Source organism: Bubalus kerabau, chromosome 1, assembly GCF_029407905.1.
Source record: "Bubalus kerabau isolate K-KA32 ecotype Philippines breed swamp buffalo chromosome 1, PCC_UOA_SB_1v2, whole genome shotgun sequence".
NCBI classification, from domain to species: Eukaryota; Metazoa; Chordata; class Mammalia; order Artiodactyla; family Bovidae; genus Bubalus; species Bubalus kerabau.
This window is the reverse complement of record NC_073624.1, coordinates 244,959,969-244,966,930: the sequence shown is the minus strand read 5'-3', so window position 1 is coordinate 244,966,930 and position 6,962 is coordinate 244,959,969. Positions and strand designations below refer to the sequence as shown.

At 39.8% G+C, this 6,962-nt stretch overlaps 1 non-coding gene across 1 annotated transcript; it reads left to right on the top strand.

Annotated features, from left to right (window-relative positions):
• Nucleotides 1-281: 281 nt before the first annotated feature.
• On the top strand, nucleotides 282-354 carry TRNAE-UUC (transfer RNA glutamic acid (anticodon UUC)). Its single transcript has one exon. It is a non-coding gene; the product is annotated as a tRNA-Glu (tRNA).
• Nucleotides 355-6,962: the final 6,608 nt, after the last annotated feature.

Below are 6,962 nucleotides of genomic sequence, written 5' to 3'. Positions count from 1 at the left end.
CCACCTGATGCGAAGAGTTAACTCATTTGAAAGACCCTGATGCTGGGAAAGATTGAGGGCAGGAGGAGAAGGGGACGACAGAGGATGAGATGGTTGGATGGCATCACGGACTCAATGGACATGAGTTTCAGTAAACTCCAGGAGTTTACCCAATGCACAGGGAGGCCTGGCGTGCTGCGGTTCATGGGGTCACAAAGAGTCGGACACGACTGAGTGACTGAACTGAACTGAATACGTCAACAAAGGCAACAAGAGGGAGTCAAAAATACTACCAAGGAAATTCCCTGGTGGCCCAGTGGTTAGGACTTGGAACTTTCACTACCATGGGCCTGGGTTCAATCCCTGGTCAGGGAACTAAAATCCTGCAAGCCATGTGGCATGTCAAAAAATAATCAAGTAATTTAAAAATAAAAATAAATGTAAGATATATAAAAATAAGTAAGTAGGTAAGTAAATAAATACTACTACTTATTACAAAAGAAGGCAGGGAAAATGGAGAAAAGGCAAGAAAGAAAACTAATTGTGTTAGTCATTCAGTCGTGTCCAACTCTGCAACCCCATAGACTATAGCCCACCAGGTTCCTCTGTCCATGGGATTCGCCAGGCAAGAATACTAGAGTGGATATCCATTCCCTTCTCCAGGGGATCTTCCCAAGCAAAGGATCAAACCTAGGCCTCCTGCATTACAGGCAGATTCTTTACCATCTGAGCCATGAGGAAAGCCCCGATAGTCTAAAAGCAGTGATAAAAAAAAATAAATATATATATATATATATATACACACACACACATATATACACACATATACATATATACATACATACCATAGTTGTGTGTGTGTGCTCAGTCCTGTCCAACTGTTTGAAGCCCCATGGACTGTAGCCTGCCAGGATCCTCTGCCCATGGACTTCCCCAGACAATACTGGAGAGAGTTGCCATTTCCTACTCAAGAGGATCTTCCCAAGCCAGGGGTTGAACCTGCATCTCCTGCATCTCCTACATTGGCAAGGAGGATTCTTTACCACTAGTGCATCTGGGAAGCCCATATACCATGGTAATACTAACCAAAAAAAAGGGGGGGAGGAGGTGATGGTATAACACTCCATTCCTTTTCTCTCTCCCCTTCAATCTATACCCAGTCAAACATCTGTAACATGATAAAGGTTCCTCTGCCCAAGACACAGTGGCGAGTTCCACAGATGTCTACATTTGAAGATTGGTGGATTGGAAACACAGAGAAATCAGAAAGCGAGAACAGCAGAGGTAATGCCTAGGATGGCACCCCTCCCCAACACAATGATCCCAGAAAACCTTGTGGCACCAGAGAACCCAGGAGGCAGTGCACACAACCCCAGTCTCCTGGCTGCAGAAGCACCCTCCACTGCTGAGAACAGGGCAGGAGTGGCAGGGGGCCTCTGACTCCATTCCTCTAGCTGCAAATACACACGTGACTCCAACCCCTATTCACAAGAGGTGGTGCCCATGAACCTGACAAAACTGGATACACTGCAGGCGCCGTGAGGCTCAATCTCTGCCCCTCCCTCCTGCAGTAGCAGGGCCCATGGCCCAGGCTATTCCTGAAGCAGCAAGGCGCCCCCCATCTAGGTGCCCCAGGAAGCAACACCAACAACAGTACCAGCACAGGCTACAGCAAAGCAGAGCAAGCCCAGAGGTACAAGCAGCAAAAGTAAGGGCAAAGGGCAAGAACTCTGGCAGAGGCAGTGGAGGGTGAAAAGTACAGGATGAACCCTCAAGTACAACCACAGACAACTCAGGTAGAAATACCAAAAACTTGTGCTATAGCACCACCTACTGAAAAACAAAAGTAAAAAAGTGAACGTGTGAGTCGCTCAGTCTTGTCTGACTCTTTATGACTCCATGCACTGTAGCCCACCAGGCTCCTCTGTTCATGGAATTCTCCAGGCAAGAATACTGAAGATCTGTAGGGGATCTTCCCAATACAGGGATCAAACCCGAGTCTCCTGCATTGCAGACAGATTCCTTACCATCTGAGCCACCAGGGAAACCCTAAAAATAAAAGAAAGATCTCTAATTACTAACCTGTTGAATTTTTAGAATTGTTAGGGAGTTAGAATAGGAAACAGGAGTCCAAAATGGTGGTGGCTAAAAGACAAGGAAAATAGAACGAAGGAAGGTCCGAGGACCGGAGTGAGGACCTCAGGTAAAACAAACAGCAGTCCTGGCTAGCCCAATTTACATAGGGCAGGCCTGGGGCAGCGGGGAAGGAGGAAAAAACTTATAAAAAGAGGAGCCAAAGGGCCAGGGCTCTTGCTTCTCTTTGCATCTTTGGGTCAGCATGCCCTCATGCCTCGAGGATGTATTTTCTTGCTATTTTATAAATAAAACTGAGCTGTAACACGGAGCTGTAACACTGATCTCTCTAAGAGCTATAACACAGTCTGTCCAAGAGCTGTGACATGCCAAGGGCTTTAATGTCCGTTGCTTCAAATTTTTGTTGAGACAAGACAGAACCAAGGAGATGACACTTGCCTGACAGAATCAAGTAAAAAAAGCTTTACCTAAAGAAGCAAAGAATTTGCTTCTTCAAATGTATCAGCCAAAGAACAACTCATAAAGCACCAGGAAAAACCAGCGTAACATTGTATCACAAAAAGAATATGACAATTCTCCAGAAACCAAAAGTCATGGACTTGAGTAATCTAGTAAAGAATCCAAAACAGCTGTCATGAAGAAACGCACAAGCTACCAAAAAAAAAAAAAAGAAAAGAAAAGAAACGACACAGAAAGGCAGTTCAAAGAGCTCAGGAATAAAATTAATAAAAAAAACTTTACGAAAGATTTAAATCTAAAAGAGAACTAAGAGACATTCAGAAGCTGAAGGATGCGATAAATGAGACAAAGAACACACTAGAGCATACTGGAAACAGAGCAGACCATCTCGAAGAGAGAATTAGCACCTTGAGGATACGAATCTAAAAATGACACTGGTAGAAGAGGAGAGAGAATTAAGATCTAAAATAATTGAGGAAATCCTGAGAACTGTGAAACTCTTTTAGGAAGGGCAACCTAAGGATAATGGGTATCCTAGAAGGAGAAAAGGGAGAAGGGAGTAGAGAGTTTTCCTAAGAAAGTAATAGCTGAGAACTTTCCAAACCTGGGGGAAGGAACTGCATTTACAAGCCAATGAAGCTAAGAGGAAAACCTACATAAGAAATCTCAATGCAAAAAGGCCTTTTCCAAAACATATTATAATGAAAACTGCCAAAATTCAATGACAAAGACAGAATCTTAAAGGCAGCCACAGAAAAAAGGAAGGTAACATACAAAGTAACCCCCATTACACTATCAGCAGATTTCTCAATAGAAACTCTGTATAGGCCACTATGCAGTAGAATAACATTCTCCAAATACAGGCAACTGAAGATCAGAGGCTATAGGCAAGAAAAGGACTATTTTATCTAGGAAAATGTTTTATACAAACCCACGGTAACCACAAAACATAAATCTAGACCAGAGACACATTTTGAAAAAGCAAGTTAGGAAACACACCTCATAGAAAACCACCAAACCAAAATGGCAAACAGAAACACCAGGAAAAAGAAACAGAGAGATACAGAACAGACAACAAAAGATAAAACGGCAGTATTAAGTCTTCATTTATCAATAATCATTTACATTTAGTAAACGAATAGAATTCACCAATCAAAAGACAAAGTAACTGGACAGATTCATAAATAAAAAGACTCACCTCAGTTCATAAGACAAACATAGACTCAAAGTAAAGAGATAGAAAACAATTCTCTAAGCTATCAGTAGCCAAAAGCAAAAAAAAAATGTAGCCATATTCATATCAGAGAAAATACTTCAGGCCAAAAAAGGTAACAAGAGATAAAGATGGACAGTGTACAATAATTAAACATAATTTATCAAGAAGACATAACAAGGATTAATATATATACCTAACATACATAGAACTATTATGAACAGACATAAAGGGGAAAATTGACAGCAAAGCAATAGAAGGGCACTGTAACACTACACTTACATAAATGGATGGCTTATCTAGAAAGAAAGCCAAGGTTAAGAGCAGACTTAAATGAAACAGTAGATCACATAGGTTTGCTAACATATACACAACATCCATCCAAATGCAGCAGAATGCACACTTTTCTCAAGTGCCCATGGAACTTTGTCAAGGATAGACCAAATGCTGGGATTCAAGTCTCATTAAATTTAAGAAGATTTAAATCATATCAAGTGTCTTTTCAACCACAATGGTATGAAACTGGAAATCTACTGTAAGACAAAAGCCGGGAAAAAAATGACAATATGTGGAGACTGAACAAGCTATTGAAAACTATTGAGTCTACAAAAAAGTTAAAAGAGAAAGAGAAAAAATATCTGAAGATAAATGAAAAGGAAAAATCCAAAATCTGTGGGATGCAGCACAAAGAGCACTAACAGGGAAGTTCATAGCAATATATGTCTATCTGAAGCTCAAATAATCTATCCATACATCTAAAGTAACTAGAAAATGAAGAGCAAATGAAGCTCAAAGTTAGAAGAAAGGAAATTACAAAATCAGAGCAGAAGTAAATTAAATAGACTGAAAAGATAATAGAAAAGATCAATAAAAATAAGAGCTCATTCTTTGAAAACAGACAAAACTGACACACCTTTAGGATGACTCACTAAAAAAAAGATCAGATAAAATCAGAAATGAAAGAAACAAAATTAAAATGGATAATACAGAACTATAAAGGATAGGACGGACTATATGAGAATAGTGTATGAGAATACACACCAACAAACTGGACAACATAGAAGAAATGGGTAAATTCTGAGAATCCTACAAATTTCCAAGACTGAATCAAGATGAAAGAGAAAAGTCAATACACTGATAAGAAGACTGAAACAGTCATCAAAAGCCTCTGAAGAAAACGAAAGTCCAGGACCAGACAGCTTCACAGGTGAAGTCTATCAAATATTCAAAGATATAATACCTACCTTTAAACTCGCCGAAAAAACTGAAAAGAAACAGCTTCTAACTCATTTAGAAGGCCAACATTACCCTGATACTAAAACACACAAAGATAACACAAAAATTGAAAATTACAGGCCAGTGTCACTGATAAACATAGATGCGAAAATCCTCCACAAAATATTAACAAACCAAACAATAAGAGGGCACTAGTGGTAGAGAATCTGCCTGAGAGTGCAGGAGACTCGGGTTCAATCTCTGGGTTGAGAAGGTTCCCTGCGGGAGGAAATGGCAGCCCACCCCAGTATTCTTGCCTGGAGAATCCCACGGATAGAGGAGCCTAGCGGGCTACAGTCCATGGGGCTGCAAAGAGTCGGACACGACTGAGAGCACACACACAACAGGATCAAGTAGGATTTATTATAGGATGCAGGGATGGTCCGACATTCACAAATCATCAACACAAAGCACCACATTAACAAAGAGCAGGGTGAAGGATAAAACTGCATCAACATCTCAATAGATGCAGAAAAAGCATTTGACAAGATTCAACACCTATTTATCACAAAACCTCTCAAAGTGCACATAAAATACATCAACATAGTAAAGGCCATATATGACAAACCCACAGCTAACATCACGCTCGACGGTGAAAACCTGAAAGCGAGCCCTGTAAGATCAGGAACAAGACAGGGATATGGCTGTCACCACTGGAAGCTCCAGTCAGAACAAAGGAGAGAAGCAACAAGTAAAACCACTACTATTTATAGACGACATGATTTTATTTATATTTAAAAACCCTAAAGGCCCTACCAATATACTATTGGAAATAATAAACAAAGTTTCAGGGTACAAAAAATACACAAAAAATTTGTATATTTTTCAATACAAAAATTTGTTGCATTTTTATATGCTAACAATGAGCTAGCAGAAGGAAAAATTATGAAAATAATCCTATTTACAATTGCAACAAAAAGAATAACATACCTAGAAATAAATTTAACCAAGGAGGTGAAAAATGAAGACAGTACTGGCATTTTATCTTCTGTTTTCTTGTTGCTCTACATCCCCATGTTTCTTTTTACTTGTGTTTCAGTCTGCCATTTTGGTTTGATTAACCTGATTAAAAATGAGCAGAACACTTAACAGATATTTATCCAAAGAATACATACAAATGCCCATTAGGCATAACTAATTTAATCTGCATGTTTAAATCTATCACTCAATGTAGACTGAGTACAAACAAGTCTCACCTTCTCTGTCATCACATTTCTGTATTTTATGTCAACAGAGAAATAATTATGCAGTGCAGAGGGAAGATCCCAAGTGTAAAATACAACCCTGTTACAAACTGCCAGATATTTAATATGTGCTTTTTATATGAAACATAGCAGGCTAGAGGCTACAGGGTATAATCAGTGGCATAAAAAGTATTTCCTCCCCTCAAGTAGTTTATAATACAATAGAGGAAATGAAATTAACACAAAATAGTAAAATCAGTAAGTGAACAGATAAAAATAAGTAATGCAATTAAGTGGCCAATGAGTAATCTCCATGAGTTCAGAGGGGCCAAAGTGGTTTGGGATGGAAACCACATGATGATGAGACGGAAGTTCATCACATGGTACCATAAATGCTTCTTTATTTTTCAGATTCTCCAGTTTATAAAATAGACTCCATGAAATGAGATCCTGTCTTGTTATGAGCTGAGCACTAAAGACATTGGCACCTAGCTCAATGCCAGTACATAGCATACACCAATAAACAGCTGATGAATAGTGTATAAATAAGATCAGTCCTGGGTGTTCATTGGAAGGACTGATGCTAAAGCTGAAACTCCAATACTTTGGCCACCTCATGCAAAGAGTTGACTCATTGGAAAAGACCCTGATGCTGGGAGGGATTGGGGGCAGGAGGAGAAGGGGACGACAGAGGATGAGATGGCTGGATGGCATCACCGACTCAACGGACATGAGTTTGAGTATACTCCGGGAGTTGG